The sequence below is a fragment of the Triticum aestivum genome, chromosome 2A (genome assembly GCF_018294505.1).
Source record: "Triticum aestivum cultivar Chinese Spring chromosome 2A, IWGSC CS RefSeq v2.1, whole genome shotgun sequence".
Classification (NCBI taxonomy): Eukaryota; Viridiplantae; Streptophyta; class Magnoliopsida; order Poales; family Poaceae; genus Triticum; species Triticum aestivum.
In genome coordinates this window covers 207,803,084-207,821,475 of record NC_057797.1, presented here as the reverse complement: position 1 = coordinate 207,821,475, position 18,392 = coordinate 207,803,084, and the positions used below count along the sequence as shown (strand labels likewise).

At 42.6% G+C, this 18,392-nt stretch overlaps 1 pseudogene; it reads left to right on the top strand.

Moving 5' to 3' along the window:
• The first annotated feature begins 2 nt into the window (after positions 1 to 2).
• LOC123191632 (cysteine-rich receptor-like protein kinase 10) lies at positions 3 to 17,429 on the top strand (annotated as a pseudogene).
• Positions 17,430 to 18,392: the final 963 nt, after the last annotated feature.

The following is an 18,392-nucleotide window of genomic DNA, read 5'->3' as shown; positions in this document are numbered from 1 at the left end:
GTATGGCATTGGCAATCTCGGAGGCCGGAGCTGTTGTTGACTGTGCAGCCAACTCGTGCTTTCTGCCACTTCCAGAGACAACCATGCTCGGCGGCTACCTCCTTCTCGTGGCCGTGCTACTGCCGCAGGCCGCGCCCCAGGCGATGCAATGGCAGTCCACGACATGCGCCAGCGGTGCCTACGCGGCCAACATCACCTACCAGACCAACCTGGACCTGCTCGCCGCGGTGCTACCGGCCAACGTCTCGGCCTCGCCGGCCGGCTTCGCCACGGCCACCGTGGGCGTGGTGCTGGACCTCATCTCCGCGCTAACGCTCTGCCGTGGCGACACCAACTCGTCGCGGCGGGCTTCTGATGTCTACTACACAACCTTCTTCTTGTAGACATTGTTGGGCCTCCAAGTGCAGAGGTTTATAGGACAGTAGCAAATTTCCCTCAAGTGGATGACCTAAGGTTTATCAATCCGTAGGAGGCGTAGGATGAAGATGGTCTCTCTCAAGCAACCCTGCAACCAAATAAAAAGAGTCTCTTGTGTCCCCAACACACCCAATACAATGGTAAATTGTATAGGTGCACTAGTTTGGCGAAGAGATGGTGATACAAGTGGTGTATGGATAGTAGATAAAGGTATTTGTAATCTGAAATTATAAAAACAGCAAGGTAACTAATGATAAAAGTGAGCGTAAACGGTATTGCAATGCGTTGAAACAGGGCCTAGGGTTCATACTTTCGCTAGTGCAAGTTCCCTCAACAATACTAACATAATTGGATCACATAACTATCCCTCAACATGCAACAAAGAGTAACTCCAAAGTCACTAATAGCGGAGAACGGACGAAGAGATTATGGTAGGGTGCTAAACCACCTTAAAGTTATTCTTTCCAATCAATCCGTTGGGCTATTCCTATAAGTGTCACAAACAGCCCTAGAGTTCGTACTAGAATAACACCTTAAGACACAAATCAACCAAAACCCTAATGTCACCTCAAGTATCCGTGGGTATGATTATACGATATGCATCACACAATCTCAGATTCATCTATTCAACCTACACATAGAACCTCAAAGAGTGCCCCAAAGTTTCTACCGGAGAATCACGACGAAAATGTGTGCCAACCCCTACGCATAGGTTCATGGACGGAACCCGCAAGTTGATCACCAAAACATACATCAAGTGAATCACGTGGTATCCCATTGTCACCACAGATACGCACGGCAAGACATACATCAAGTGTTCTCAAATCTATAAAGACTCAATCCGATAAGATAACTTCAAAGGGAAAACTCAATCCATTACAAGAGAGTAGAGGGGGAGGAGAAACATAAGATCCAACTATAATAGCAAAGCTCGCGATACATCAAGATCGTATCACCTCAAGAACACGAGAGAGAGAGAGAGAGAGAGAGAGAGAGAGATCAAACACATAGCTACTGGTACATACCCTCTGCCCCGAGGGAGAACTACTCCCTCCTCATCATGGAGAGCATCGGGATGATGAAGATGGCCACCGGATAAGGATTCCCCCTCCGGCAGGGTGCCGGAACGGGTCTAGATTGGCTTTCGGTGGCTACGGAGGCTTCTGGCAGCGGAACTCCCGATCTATTGTGCTCCCTGGTGTTTTTAGGGTATATGGAGATATATAGGCGGAAGAAGTACGTCAGGGGGGCCATGAGGGGCCCACAAGGGTGGAGGGCGCGCCCCCTGCCTCGTGGCCTCCTCGCAGATCCCTCGACGTGCACTCCAAGTCTTCTGGGCTTCTTTCCTTCCAAAAATGAGTTCCGTGAAGTTTTAGGTCAATTGGACTCCGTTTGATTTTCCTTTTCTTCGAAACCCTAAAACAGGGTAAAAATAGAAACTGGCACTGGGCTCTGGGTTAATAGATTAGTCCCAAAATTGATATAAAAGTGTATAATAAAGCCCATAAACATTCAAAACAGTAGATAATATAGCATGGAGCAATCAAAAATTATAGATACGTTGGAGACGTATCAGCATCCCCAAGCTTAATTCCTGCTCGTCCTCGAGTAGGTAAATGATAAAAACAGAATTTTTGATGCAGAGTGCTACTTGGTATAATTTCAATGTAATTCTTCTTAATTGTGGCATGAATATTCAGATCCATAAGATTCAAGACAAAAGTTCATATTGACATAAAATAATAATACTTCAAGCATACTAACTAAGCAATTATGTCTTCTCAAAATAACATGGCCAAAGAAAGTTATCCCTACAAAATCATATAGTCTGGCTATGCTCCATCTTCACCACACAAATATTTAAATCATGCACAACCCCGATGACAAGCCAAGCAATTGTTTCATACTTTTGATGTTCTCAAACTTTTTCAATCTTCACGCAATACATGAGCATGAGCCATGGATATAGCACTATAGGTGGAATAGAGTGGTGGTTGTGGAGAAGACAAAAAGGAGAAGATAGTCTCACATCAACTAGGCGTATCAACGGGCTATGGAGATGCCCATCAACGGATATCAATGTGAGTTAGTAGGGATTGCCATGCAACGGATGCACTAGAGCTATAAATGTATGAAAGCTCAACAAAAGAAACTAGTGGGTGTGCATCCAACTTGCTTGCTCATGAAGACCTAGGGCATTTTGAGGAAGCCCATCATTGGAATATACAAGCCAAGTTCTATAATGAAATATTTCCACTAGTATATGAAAGTGACAACATAGGAGACTCTCTATCATGAAGATCATGGTGCTACTTTGAAGCACAAGTGTGGTAAAAAGGATAGTAGCATTGCCCCTTCTCTCTTTTTCTCTCATTTTTTATTTTTTTATTTGGGCCTTCTCTTTTTTATGACCTCTTTTCTCTTTTTTTTTATTTGGGCTTCTTTGGCTTCTTTTATTTTTTTATTTTCATCCGGAGTCTCATCCCGACTTGTGGGAGAATCATAGTCTCCATCATCCTTTCCTCACTGGGACAATGCTCTAATAATGATGATCATCACATTTTTATTTACTTACAACTCAAGAATTACAACTCGATACTTAGAACAAGATATGACTCTATATGAATGCCTCCGGCGGTGTACCAGGATGTGCAATTACTCATGAGTGACATGTATGAAAGAATTATGAATGGTGGCTTTGCCACGAATACAATGTCAACTACATGATCATGCTAAGCAATATGACAATGATGGACTGTGTTATAATAAACGGAACGGTGGAAAGTTGCATGGCAATATATCTCGAAATGGCTATAGAAATGCCATAATAGGTAGGTATGGTGGCTGTTTTGAGGAAGGTATATGGTGGGTTTATGGTACCGGCGAAAGTTGCGCGGTACTAGAGAGGCTAGCAATGGTGGAAGGGTGAGAGTGCGTATAATCCATGGACTCAACATTAGTCATAAAGAACTCACATACTTATTGCAAAAATCTATTAGTTATCGAAACAAAGTACTACCCACATGCTCCTAGGGGGGATAGATTGGTAGGAAAAGACCATCGCTCGTCCCCGACCGCCACTCATAAGGAGGACAATCAATAAATAAATCATGCTCCGACTTCATCACATAACGGTTCACCATACGTGCATGCTACGGGAATCACAAACTTCAACACTAGTATTTCTTAAATTCACAACTACTCAACTAGCATGACTCTAATATCACCATCTCCATATCTCAAAACAATCATCAAGCATCAAACTTCTCTTAGTATTCAATACTTTATATGAAAGTTTTTACTATTCTTGGATGCCTAGCATATTAGGATTATTTAAGGAAATTACCATGCTATTTAAATACTCTCAAAATAATATAAGTGAAGCATGAGAGTTCATCTATTTCTTCAAAATAAAACCACCACCGTGCTCTAAAAGATATAAGTGAAGCACCAGAGCAACAACAAACTACTCCGAAGGATATAAGTGAAGATCAATGAGTAGTCGAATAATTATGCAACTATGTGAAGACTCTCTAACATTTAACAATTTAAGATCTTGATACTTTATTCAAACAGCAAGCAAAACAAAATAAAATGATATCTAAGAATAGCAAACATCATGTGAAGAAGAAAAAACTTAGGATCAACCGAAACTAACCGATAGTTGTTGAAGAAGAAAGATGGGATGCCAACCGGGGCATCCCCAAGCTTAGATGCTTGAGACTTCTTGAAATATTATCTCGAGATTCCTTGGGCATCCCCAAGCTTGAGATTTTGTGTCTCCTTAATTCCTCTCATATCACGGTCTCCTTAAATCTCAAAAGCTTCATCCACACAAAACTCAACAAGGACTCGTGAGATAAGTTAGTATAAACCATTGCAAAACCTTATCATACTCTACTGTAGAAAATCACCAAAATTATTATTAAACATTGCATACTAAATGCCTCTGCATATTTAATAGTCCTATCCTCAAATAGAATCATTAAAGAAGCAAACATATGGAAACAATGCAAACATAACAGCAATCTGCCTAAACAGGATAGTCTGTAAAGAATGCTGCAACATCCATACTTACCTAGCTACAAAAATTATGAAATAAAATTCCCACTGTAGTAAATTTATCAGATCTTAATGTGCAAAAGGTTTCAACATTTTATCACATTCTGACTTTTCTAGGGAATTATTGCAACAGCGGTAAACTTTCTGTTTTCAAACAGCAACATGTATACTTGTAACATAGGCATAGTAAAGGCTATCAATGCCACTTTTATTGAAATAAAAGATGCAAAACATTGTTCTAAATAACAGCAAGAAAATCCTAACAAAATAAATTGACGCTCCAAGCAAAACACATATCATGTGGTGAATAAAAATATAGCTCCAAGTAAAGTTCCCGATGAACGAAGACGAAAGAGGGGATGCCTTCCGGGGCATCCCCAAGCTTAGGCTCTTGGCTATCCTTGAATATTACCTTGGGGTGCCTTGGGCATCCCCAATCTTAGGCTCTTGCCACTCCTTATTCCATAGTCCATCGAATCCTTACCCAAAACTTGAAAACTTCACAACACAAAACTTAACAGAAAACTCGTAAGCTCCGTTAGTATAAGAAAATAAATCACCACTTCAAGGTACTGTAATGAACTCATTATTTATTTATATTGGTGTTAAACCTACTGTATTCCAACTTCTCTATGGTTTATAAACTATTTTACTAGCCATAGATTCATCAAAATAAGTAAACAACACATGAAAAACAGAATCTGTCAAAAACAGAACAGTCTGTAGTAATCTGGATCAAACGTATACTTATGGAACTCATAAAATTCTCAAATAAATTGCTGGACCTGAGTAATTTACCTATTAATAATCTCAAAAATAATTAACTAAATATCACTCTCCAAATAAAAATGGCAGCAATTCTCGTGAGCGCTAAAGTTTCTGTTTTTTACAGCATGATCAACAAGACTTTCCCCAAGTCTTCCCAAAGATTCTACTTGGCACAAACACTAATTAAACAACTAAAACCACATCTAGACAGAGGCTAGATGAATTATTTATTAATAAACAGGAACAAAAACAAGGAATAAAAATAAAGTTGGGTTGCCTCCCAACAAGCGATATCGTTTAACGCCCCTAGCTAGGCATGATGATTTCAATGATGCTCACATAAAAGATAAGAATTGTAACATAAAGAGAGCATAATGAAGAATATGACTAGCACATTTAAGTCTAACCCTCTTCCTATGCATAAGGATTTTATGAGCAAACAACTTGCGGGAACAATAATCAACTTGCATAGGAAGGCAAAACAAACATAACTTTAAAATTTTAAGCACATAGAGAGGAAACTTGATAATATTGCAATTCCTACAAGCATATGTTCCTCCCTCATAATAATTTTCAGTAGCATCATGAATGAATTCAACAATATAACCAGCACCTAAAGCATTCTTTTCATGATTTACAAGCATAGAAAATTTACTACTCTCCACACAAGCAAAACTCTTCTCATGAATAATAGTGGGAGTATCATAAGAGACTCGAATACTATAAATTGTTTCCACATTAAAAGAGTAATGTTCAGAGAAGGGGTAATCATAATCATGACAAGTTTTATAAATATAATCACTACTTTTTATAGCATAAGTATCATCACAATAATCATCATAAGTAGGAGGCATGCTATCATAACTATAAACTTGCATATCAAAACTTGGGAGACTAAAAATATCATCTTCATTAATCATAGCTTCCCCAAGCTTGGTACAAACATTAATTGCAGCAAATATATTCTCAAAAACATCATCTTCATCAAACATAGCATCCCCAAGCTTGGGCCTTTTCATATCATAATCATAATCACTCTCATCATTAATAGTATAGATAACACCAATAGTATAGCAATGATCATATTCTTCCAAGTAAGTGCCAAAAAGATTTTCAAGATCATAAGAAGTATCATTATCTTCCACAATTATATTTTCATGAGGCACAATAGTAATAGGAGCAGCATTATTTGGGAGAGATATCTTTTTACCTCTCTTCCTTTTTCTTTTCTTCTTCTTCTTCTTCACCACATCATGTGTGGGTTCAATCCTCTTTTTGGAGCTCCTTATTAATGAGATTGGTTGAATAGGAGGCTCCTCCTCGTTACCTGATTCATCATAAGAAATAATAGGAGGATATTGGGAAGTCTCTTCCCTTTCGTTAGTATTCTCTTCATCCTCTATTTGTTTTCTTTTATTTATGTAATTGGCAATATAAGGATTTTCAATACAATTCACCGCACAATACATATAAATTTCTTCTAGATCAAAATCAAGAACTCTATCAAGATTAAACTTTGGAATACCCTCAGTTATACATTTCATTTCTTCATAACCCAAAAGAAGACTAAGCTCTTTATGTTGCTCAAGGGTAATCAAATTATCACAATTTTTGGATACGATTCGGTCATGAAAGAATTTGCATTGGAGATTTAAATGACCATGTTCATTGCAAAGTTCACAAGGGGCACGAGAAATATTGAATCTTTCAGCACATTCATCTAGCTCTTCTTGCAACAATTTAGTTTCTAAGTACTTATGCCTCTTGCAATATCTATCTTCGCTATTTGGTGTGTACTTACAAACCCAATGCACTCCACAAAAATTGACATGTTTATAGGAGACATTTTCATCATAACTAGTGCAATCATCATTAGCATCATGGATATTCAAATAATTCGTACTAACAACATTGCAATCATGCTCATCATTCAAATATTTAGTGCCAAACATTTTATAGATTTCTTTTTCTAGCACTTGCGCACAATTATCCTTTCCATCATACTTACGAAAGATATTAAAAAGGTGAAGCGTATGAGACAAACTCAATTCTATTTTTTATAGTTTTCTTTTATAAACTAAACTAGTGATAAAACAAGAAACTAAAAGACTCGATTGCAAGATCTAAATATATACCTTCAAGCGCTAACCTCCCCGGCAACGGCGCCAGAAAAGAGCTTGATGTCTACTACACAACCTTCTTCTTGTAGACGTTGTTGGGCCTCCAAGTGCAGAGGTTTGTAGGATAGTAGCAAATTTCCCTCAAGTGGATGACCTAAGGTTTATCAATCTGTGGGAGGCGTAGGATGAAGATGGTCTCTCTCAAGCAACCCTGCAACCAAATAACAAAGAGTCTCTTATGTCCCCAACACACCCAATACAATGGTAAATTGTATAGGTGCACTAGTTCGGCGAAGAGATGGTGATACAAGTGGTGTATGAATAGTAGATAAAGGTATTTGTAATCTGAAATTATAAAAACAGCAAGGTAACTAATGATAAAAGTGAGCGTAAACGGTATCGCAATGCGTTGAAACAAGGCCTAGGGTTCATACTTTCGCTAGTGCAAGTTCCCTCAACAATACTAACATAATTGGATCACATAACTATCCCTCAACATGCAACAAAGAGTCACTCAAAAGTCACTAATAGCGGAGAACGAACGAAGAGATTATGGTAGGGTACGAAACCACCTCAAAGTTATTCTTTCCAATCAATCCGTTGGGCTATTCCTATAAGTGTCACAAACAGTCCTAGAGTTCGTACTAGAATAACACCTTAAGACACAAATCAACCAAAACCCTAATGTCACCTCAAGTATCCGTGGTATGATTATACGATATGCATCACACAATCTCAGATTCATCTATTCAACCTACACATAGAACCGCAAAGAGTGCCCCAAAGTTTCTACCGGAGAATCAGGACGAAAACGTGTGCCAACCCCTACGCATAGGTTCATGGGCGGAACCCGCAAGTTGATCACCAAAACATACATCAAGTGAATCACGTGGTATCCCATTGTCACCACAGATACGCACGGCAAGACATACATCAAGTTTTCTCAAATCTATAAAGACTCAATCCGATAAGATAACTTCAAAGGGAAAACTCAATCCATTACAAGAGAGTAGAGGGGGAGGAGAAACATAAGATCCAACTATAATAGCAAAGCTCGCGATACATCAAGATCGTATCACCTCAAGAACACGAGAGAGAGAGAGAGAGAGAGAGAGAGAGATCAAACACATAGCTACTGGTACATACCCTCTGCCCCGAGGGAGAACTACTCCCTCCTCGTCATGGAGAGCACCGAGATGATGAAGATGGCCACCGGAGAAGGATTCCCCCTCCGGCAGGGTACCGGAACGGGTCTAGATTGGCTTTCGGTGGCTACGGAGGCTTCTGGCAGCGGAACTCCCGATCTATTGTGCTCCCTGATGTTTTAGGGTATATGGAGATATATAGGCGGAAGAAGTACGTCAGGGGGGCCACGAGGGGCCCACGAGGGTGGAGGGCGCGCCCCCTGCCTCGTGGCCTCCTCACAGATCCCCCGACATGCACTCCAAGTCTTCTGGGCTTCTTTCCTTCCAAAAATGAGTTTCGTGAAGTTTCAGGTCAATTGGACTCCGTTTGATTTTCCTTTTCTTCGAAACCCTAAAACAGGGTAAAAACAGAAACTGACACTGGGCTCTGGGTTAATAGGTTAGTCCCAAAAATGATATAAAATGTATAATAAAGCCCATAAACATTCAAAATAGTAGATAATATAGCATGGAGCAATCAAAAATTATAGATACGTTGGAGACGTATCAGCTTCCAGGACGTCGCCATCTACCAGGACGTCGCCATCTACCAGGACGCCCCAACAACAAGGACGTCGCCATCTACCTGGACGACTGCGTCCTCTGCTTCTCCGACCAGCGCTTCCTGGACTTCGTAGGCGTGGAATCATCCGCCGGTACCTACTCCTCGGACGTGGAGAACCTTGCAGCCCCGGCGGCCTGGTTCAACGCCGCCGCTCTCGCGCTCCTCAACGCGACGGTTGACCAGGCTGTGGCCGCGCGCGGCGACCCCGCCAAGAAGTACTTCGCCACGGGCGAGGGGAGCTTTGACGCGACCTACTACCCGAAGATTTATGGGCTGGCGCTGTGCGTGCCGGAGATGACGGCCGCGCAGTGCCGGGGCTGCCTCGCTGGCTTCATCGGAGCCGCGTCGTGGTTCTTGTTCCAGAACGGGAAGTCCGGCGGCCAAGCTCTTGGGGTCTGGTGGAACCTGAGGTACAGCGTGAACCCGTTCTACATGGGCGGCGCCATGGTGAAGCTCTCGGCGCCGCCGGCGCCAGCACCCGCAGCCGTGCCTTCTATTGCTACAGCAGAGACGCCAACAGGTCGGCTCTGGTTCACGGTTTCCCTATCCCGCGCAAATTTCAAGTCATCTTGAGATCTCCGTTTGATGTATCCGATGTTGATTTCATTGCAGGGAAGAAAGGGAGAGTGGCAGGGATCTCTACAGGCGTAGCTTGTTTCGCTGTCCTGATGTTGATTCTTGCAGTCCCTGCTTTCATTCGATACAAGAGAAGAAAGGCTAAGAAGCATGACGACTGTGAGTAACTAGTCAATTGCTCAAAGCACTGGATCTTACTACAAGGGTATTTATTCATGTCTTTTATGTGTGTTGTTAGAACTTATGTTTATCTCTACTTTGTAATCTCAACCAACATATTTTCTCTCTTTCCTGTAGCTATCCAGGAGATCTCCTTGTAACGACCTGATCACATGCGATCGGTCTCCTCGAACTTGTAAACCAAGGCATGGCTGTTTGCCTCATATCAATATAAACCAAATGCGGCTCCTCATCGACGAATAGGAATCCTTCCCAATCTAACATGGTATCAGAGCCACCTCTTCCCTACACATCTAGACACAACAAAACCACAAACCACAACTGCCGTCGCCGTCGTCATGTCTTCCTCGTCGTCCGTCGCCCTCAACCTCGGGTCACCGCCGACTGAGAAGCTTGCAAGAGGAAACTTCATCCTCTGGAAGGCACAAGTCCTACCAGCCCCGCGAGGCACGCAGGTGACTGGTTTGTTGGACAACAACGACGAAGCTCCGCCCAAGACGATGGAGGCCATGCAGGCGGACAAGACCACGGCCATGGTGCCGAACCCACTGGATGCGGCCTGGATCATCAATGATCAACAAGTGCTCTAATATCTACTGAACTCCATGACTCTAGAAATAGTTGCGCGGGTCATCGGGAAGGATTCCACCTTCCAGTTGTGGACAACGGTGACAACCATCTTTGCCTCCCAATCGCAGTCTCGGATTACAAATCTGAGGATTGCGATCACCAACACCAAGAAGGGCACCATGTCAAGCTCTGCCTTTATGGCCAAGATGAAGAGTCTCGGCGACGAGCTAGCAGCCGCTGGCCGTCCGGTTTCTGACCCGGAGATGGTGGGCTACATCTTGGCGGGGCTGGACCGTGACTACGATCCTGTGGTCGCGGCGATCAGTGCCATCAAGAACACGATCACCGCCGACGATCTCTTTGCCCAAATCTCTACTTTCGACCAGAGAATGGAGATGTTGGACGATGCTTCTTCTGGTGGCTTCCACACGTTGGCAAACGCAGCCTACAGAGGTCGTGGCCAAGGTCGCGGGAAACCCTACCGTGGGCGTGACACAAGGGGGCGCGGCCGTGGAGATTGGCAACCCTCTCCTGCTCGCGGCAGAAACGACTACAGAGGGCGCCAGCGACAAAATCAACCGCAATAGGCGCATGATCAGCAGCAGCGCGGCAATCCTGAGTGCCAAATATGCCTCAAATATCATCCAGGGGGCGCGGCTCTGCTGGTGGTGCTATGAAGATGGAGAACCAGAAGAGAAGGCGACACATGCAGCCACCTATGGTGTGGATACCAACTGGTATGCCAACACGGGAGCCACCAATCACATAACAGGAGAACTTGATCAGCTGACGATGTGGGAGAAGTACAACGGAGGCGATCAAATCCACACGACAAGCGGTTCTGGTATGACAATAACACATATTGGCAGTTCAATTGTTAAAAACCCCATCAAAAAATTGCATCTGAAAAATATTCTACATGTTTCTGAAGCAGCAAAAAGTCTTCTTTCTATTCATCGATTCACTCATGATAATCATGTTCTCATAGAGTTTCATCCCTATTTTTTCTTGGTTAAGGATCTGGTCACACGGAGAATCATTCTTAGAGGACGGTGTGTGGGAGGTCTCTACCCACTCATATCATCAGCAGCATCAGCATCAAATAAACAAGTGTATCTCGTCACCAAGCCATCTTTAGCAAAGTGGCATAGTCGCTTGGGTCATCCGTCCTCAGTAATTGTTAGACATGTCCTTAGCAAGAATAAGCTCTCCTATGAGCCTAGTGTTGAGTCAGTTTGTGATCCGTGTCAACAAGCAAAAAGTTATCAATTACCTTACCCTATCTCTACCAGTGTGTCCATTGCACCATTGCAACTCATATTTTCAGATGTATGGGGGCCAGCCCCTACTTCCGTTGGAAGATTTTCCTATTATGTAAGCTTCATTGATGACTATAGTAAATTTACTTGGATTTACTTGTTAAAGAAATGATCTGATGTATTCCGAGTTTTCATCAACTTCCAAAATCTTGTTGAACACAAACTAAACTCCAATATTATTGCTACACAAACAGACTGGGGAGGTGAGTATGAGGAACTCAACTCATTCTTTCAAAAACTTGGCATTTCTCATCATGTTTATCGCCGTCATGCTCACCAACAAAACGGATCTGCTGAAAGAAAGCACCGTCACATTGTTGATATAGGGCTTGCATTACTAGCTAATGCATCCATGCCACTTAAGTTCTGGGATGAAGCTTTCTTAACTGCTACATACCTTATCAACTTGCTTCCTAGTAAGGTCATCAAATTTGAAACACCCATCACACGACTCCTTGGTATAACACCAGATTACACATCACTTCGCATTTTTGGTTGTGCATGTTGGCCGAACCTTCGGCCCTACAATACACGTAAAACTTGCATTTCGTTCAAAGAGATGCGTGTTCTTAGGATATAGTCCCATGCATAAAGGAGTCAAGTGCTTGGATGTCCCTACAGGAAGAGTCTATATATCCAGAGATGGTGTATTCGATGAGTCCATCTTTCCGTTTGCATCTCTACATCCCAACACCGGTGCCCTCCTTCGAAAAGAAATTCTTCTCCTTCCTGAACATCTCTGGAATTTTGAGCAAGGGGGAGACAATTGCACTGACCAAAATGTTGATAATATTGCAAGCACCAGTTCTGCTCTTGTCCCTGTGCAGGTTGGCAACAAAAACGGTGCTCAAAATGATGTTCAGAATGATCAAAACGAAGGGATATTTCATGTGTCGCAAGAAGACGAAAACAACACTGAAAATGGAGCTGATCCGGCGCCGCCAGCAACTCCTGTGCAGCCGTTGGCCCCGGATCGCGGGACGTAATCGTCCTCGGATCACAGACTCAGCAGGCGCGGGCGCGCTCCCTCGACCAGCCAGCCCTGCACCTCCACGTCACCAGCAGGCTAGGCCACATCCTCCTTGTGCTTCACGCCGCGGTCCTGCGCCTCGTCCAGCCAGCCCCGCACCTCCACATCATCGGCAGGCGGAGCCGCATCCCCCTTGTGCTCTGCGTCGCTGTCCCCATGCATGCATGCACTAGGCGAGGCAGAATCCCCTGCATCTACAGATCCTATGGACACCAGGATGATTGGTGGATACGGGGCCACACCAGACTCCACCGGATCTTCTGCGCCAACGCCAGCGGGATCGACTGGATCTTCTGTAGCCGACTCTCCTATGCAACGTGTACATCCAGCAGCTTCTACATGAGTCATGACACGTCTACAGAAAGGTATAAAGAATCCAGAAATGTGTACTGATTGCACTATACCATATGGCATGTTGTGTATCTCAGGTGAACCAACAACATTGAATGAGGTACTTGATGATGATCCAAGGTGGAAGAAAGCCATGGATGAAGAATACTCTGCACTCATGAAAAATAAAACCTAGCATCTCGTGCCAGATCAGAGAGGTAAAAATATTATTGATTGCAAATGGGTGTACAGGGTTAAAAAGAAGGCAGATGGAACTATTGACAGGTATAAGGCATGATTGGTTGCAAAGGGTTTTAAACAACGCTATGGTATAGATTGTGAAGATACCTTTAGTCCTGTTGTGAAAGCTGCCACAATAAGACTTGTTCTAGCTATTGATGTGCCCAGGGGGTGGAGTTTGAGTCAGCTGGATGTATAGAACGCGTTTTTGCATGGTGTTTTGGAAGAGGAAGTTTACATGAGACAACCACCTGGGTATGTGAGTTAGAAAACACCACATTATATATGCAAGCTTGACAAGTCACTTTATGGGTTAAAATAGGCACCTAGAGCATGGTACTCTAGGTTGAGCACTCAGTTAAGATGTCTTGGCTTCTTTGCATCAAGGGCTAATACATCATTGTTCATTTACAACAAGGCAAGAGTAGTCATTTTTGTGCTTATCTATGTTGATGATATTATTGTTGCAAGTTCATCACAAGATGCTACTAATGCTCTTCTACATGACTTGAGCTCAGAGTTTGCCTTGAAGGATCTAGGAGATCTACACTTCTTTCTAGGTATTGAGGTTAAGAAAACTCAGGATGGTATAGTATTAAATCAAGAGAAATATGCCAATGAGCTTCAGAAAGACTCTCAGCTTATGAAGGGGAGCCTCTTCAAGAGGTAGAAAGTATGAGGTACAGAAGCATTGTTGGAGCATTACAGTACTTGACACTTACATGTCCAGATATCTCATTTGCTGTTAATTGTCAGTATTTGCATACTCCTACCACTGCACACTGGTCAGCTGTCAAGAGGATTGTGAGATATGTAAAACACACCGTGAGCTTGGGCCTTAATTTCAAACGTTCTAATTCTACACTTTTCAGTGCATTTTCTGATGCTGATTGGGCAGGTTGTAGTGATGACAGAAAATCAACTGGAGGCTTTGCAGTCTTTTTGGATCCAATCTCATTTCTTGGTGTGCAAGAAAGCAGACAACAGTATCAAGGTCAAGTACAGAGGCTGAGTATAAATCCTTGGCAAATGCCACTACAGAAACTATTTGGTTAGAGTCACTACTTGAGGAACTAGGAGTTAAGTTAAATCGTATCTCATGTCTTTGGTGTGACAACTTGGGTGCAACATACTTATCTGCAAATCATGTATTTCATGCCAGAACAAAACATATTGAAATTGACTTTCACTTTGTACATGAAAGAGTTGCAGACAAGAAACTTGAGATAAGGTTCATCCCTTCCAAAGATCAAGTAGCTGATGGATTTACCAAGGCACTGCCAGCAAAACCATTTGAAGAATTCAAGAGGAATCTGAACCTAGGATAGTTGAGATTAAGGGAGGGTGTTAGAATTTATGTTTATCTCTACTTTGTAATCTCAACCAACATATCTTCTCTCTCTCTCTCTCTCTCTCTCGTAGCTATCCAGGAGATCTCCTTGTAACGACCTGATCACATGCGATCGGTCCTGATCACATGCGATCGGTCTCCTCCAACTTGTAAGCCAAGGCATGGCTGTTTGCCTCATATCAATATAAACCAAATGCAGCTCCTCATCGAGGAGTAGGAACGCTTCCCAATCTAACATGTGTGCATTGTGCAACAGCATTTAACAAAACGGTGAGAGGGAAGTGCACTATCTATGATTCTCTGACGCTGCAAGAGGCAACCGAAAACTTCTCAGAGAAGCATAAGCTTGGAGAAGGCGGTTTACCGAAAGAGAGTTCCCCCCCGCTTTGTATTCCAAAGCAACCAGCCAACATAGTACACAACTCGACGCTGGGGCGAAACACGACAAGCCCAAAGACAAAGAAGAAGAAGAAACATAATGCCAAAAACGGCAGCTCGACAAAGCGTGGAAGGCCCGCCACCACCGCGCCCTCCGGAAACACCCTACCATAGCTCGAGGCTCCGAGTGCCGCATACCAAGCAACACCTCCAAGAAGGTATGCGACGCCGACGACGCTGCTGCTCGGGCAAGTCCTAGGGTTTCCCCCGGTATGCAGAGGAAAGTAGGGGATGGCTACCACCAACGCCCTTCAAGAAGGAATGGTGGCACCCGCCGGTGTCACCGCATCGGCGCCGGACGAACCGGCAAGGATTTCTCCCGCTCACCAAACACCACCGCCCATCCGAAGCCAACCATCCAAACAACCACCCAATGCGCCACCGCGGTTGCGCCACCGCCCACGCCGTCTCACTACGAGCACCACCACGAGGCGGAACTGTATACAAGGTAAATAGAAAAGATTTGGAGAATGCAGGGTAAAACTATTTGCCGCACTCTGTTCTTCTACTGAAAAAAGAACCTGCTTCTTGAGGGAAACCTCCCGGATGGACAAGAAATAGCAGTGAAGAAACTTATAGATGGTGCTGGTGCTGGACATGGACTGGATTAGATACGCAATGAAGTGCTGGTGTTGGCAAAACTCCAGCACAAGAACCTTGTTAGGTTGCTGGGGTTTTGCCTCCATCAGAAGGAGATGCTACTTGTTTATGAATAAATCAGGAACGGGAGCCTCGACAACTTCCTTTTTGGTATTTCCTTGCGTCCTCTCCACTCACATCTCCATGTACTGAAAACTGTTTTAATCTTCTTCTGCGTTCCTTTTTGGTATTTCCCTGCATCCTTTCCACTCACATCTCCATATACTAAAATCTCTTTTAATGTTCCTTTATGGCTGTATGCATCGTTCTGATGCAGAGGCCGGGGAGTCCCCCCTTTTTGAAAAAAATCAGGTCTCATGAAAAATTAGCCGTTGGTTGTGATAAAAAATTGTCCACCAAAATATGCCGAGAACAGAGGAATCATGAAGTGAGTATTGTTGTTTGGAAATACCTTCTTTACTAGTCATTCATACTCACTGTAGCATTTCTGGAAAGGAAGTTGCTACAGGTCCATAGCATATACAGTTAGATAGTGCAAAGTACATTCTGTTAGTGTAAGGAATTACTGAAGTTTCCATTAGCAAAGTTACTATGTAGAATGGCTCTCTACTATTAGAAGGGAGAGAGAGGATTGGTGGAATATGATGGATGTATTATTGAGCCTCGAGGGCGAGTATATATTGAGTACAAGACTTGGAGGGCAAGACGCCTCTCCTAGAGATAAGGTAGGAGGCGGATTACAAATCCTAGACTACCAAATACAAGTATCCCAAATATATCTCTAACATATACTCTCTGTTATCTTTCGTCAATGCAGCTTCTGATAAAACTTGGACAATACGTTACAGTAGATGCTAGTCGAAGAAATACACTAAACTGGGATGAAGAGTACAACATCATTCTCGAAATTTCCAAGGGCATAATGTATCTTCACGAGGACTCGAGCGTAAGGATCATCCACCGAGACCTGAAAGCTAACAACATTCTGATTGATGATGCCATGAATCCGAAGATTGCGGACTTCGGGTTAGCTAGGCTGCAAGTAGGAGGCCATACTCAAACCATGACAACTAGAGTTGTTGGAACGTGGTAAGCAACTTCATACAAAAGTTCTTTAGTATATTGCAGATGTCAAGATGTTTGCTTCTATGCCTAACTGATAATCATCTGCAACGGGTATATGGCGCTAGAGTATGCAATACATGGAAACATGTCGCCAAAGATCGATATTTTCAGCTTTGGTGTCTTGGTGCTTGAAATTGTAACCAAGAGGAGGAACTGCGGCTCCGATGATTGCGAGACGGACACGGCGAATCTCCTAAGTGATGTAAGCGGATCTGTATATCGCAGCAAGCTGGAAACCTTATTATCATGGATGAAACATAATTTTTTCCGACAAGTTTCAAGTAGTAACAAACTGATGGGAACAGGTATGGACTTGTTGGAGCAAAGGGATGATATCACAGATGATTGATGAATCACTTGAAGGACACCCCCGAATCCATGTGCTAAGATGTATCCACATTGGGTTGCTGTGTGTCCAAGCAGACCCTGACGACAGGCCTGACATCCCATCCATCATTTTCATGTTGAACAGGGAGGACATGGAGCTTCAGCCACCAGCACAGCCTGCATTCTTCTTCGGGGAAGACTCAAACTCACCTTCTCTGCCATGCTAGCAGGGCACCTACGTGTACAACTGGTCTGAGGTGATCTTTGCAAATATCTCTCTGAATGGGCTCACAATTACCGATGCATATCATAGATAATTTCTTTTATAGATTGTATCTTAGATAAGCGAAAGACAAAGAAGAGTGGTTTGGAATACCATCTGGGCTCGGTTCTTGGATAAAAAAGGCACTTTGAAACACCCAAACAACAAAATAAAGTTTATTAAGCAACTAACTCGATGACCGAACGCACAGAAATGAAGCCAGGGAGATGCTAAGTTCTGGCATACAAAGGTCTCAAACATTCCGGGTGTGTTTGGTAGCATGTATGGACCTAGCCTAGTTGTTCTTCTCTCATCCATGTTGAATGTAGACATGCTGAGTCCATGCAGTTGCCCTTATTTGCCAGTGATCTATGCGTCGAAACATGCTGAGCTGAGAGTCTGTTTGGCAGCCTGCATATACATGCTGAACATTCTTTTAAAAATTTGAAATTCTGAACATTTTTTTTAAAGATTTTGAATATATTTGAAATTCTTGATTTTTTGAAAATTTGATCAAAAATTGAAAATTTGAATATTTTATAAATTTTTTTAAAAAATTTGAAATTCTAAACATTTTTTTGAAAATTTAAACTTTTTTAAAACTCTGAACATTTTTTTATTTTTTTTTGAAATTCTAAACATTTTTTGAAAATTTAAACAAAATTTGAAATTCTGGATTTTTTTGAAAAGTTAAACAATTTTGAAATTCTAAACTTTTTCAAAAATTTAAACAAATTCTAAAATTCTGATTTTTTTTGAAAATTTAAACAAATTTTGAAATTCTGAACTTTTTTGAAAATTTAAACAAATTTCGAAATTATGAACATTTTTAAAAAATTTAAACATATCTGGACGTGGTCTGGTGGGTCGGGACGAGGGTCAGGGCCAGCATGACTGCCTCCATGCACCCTGGGCATGGTGAGGACCC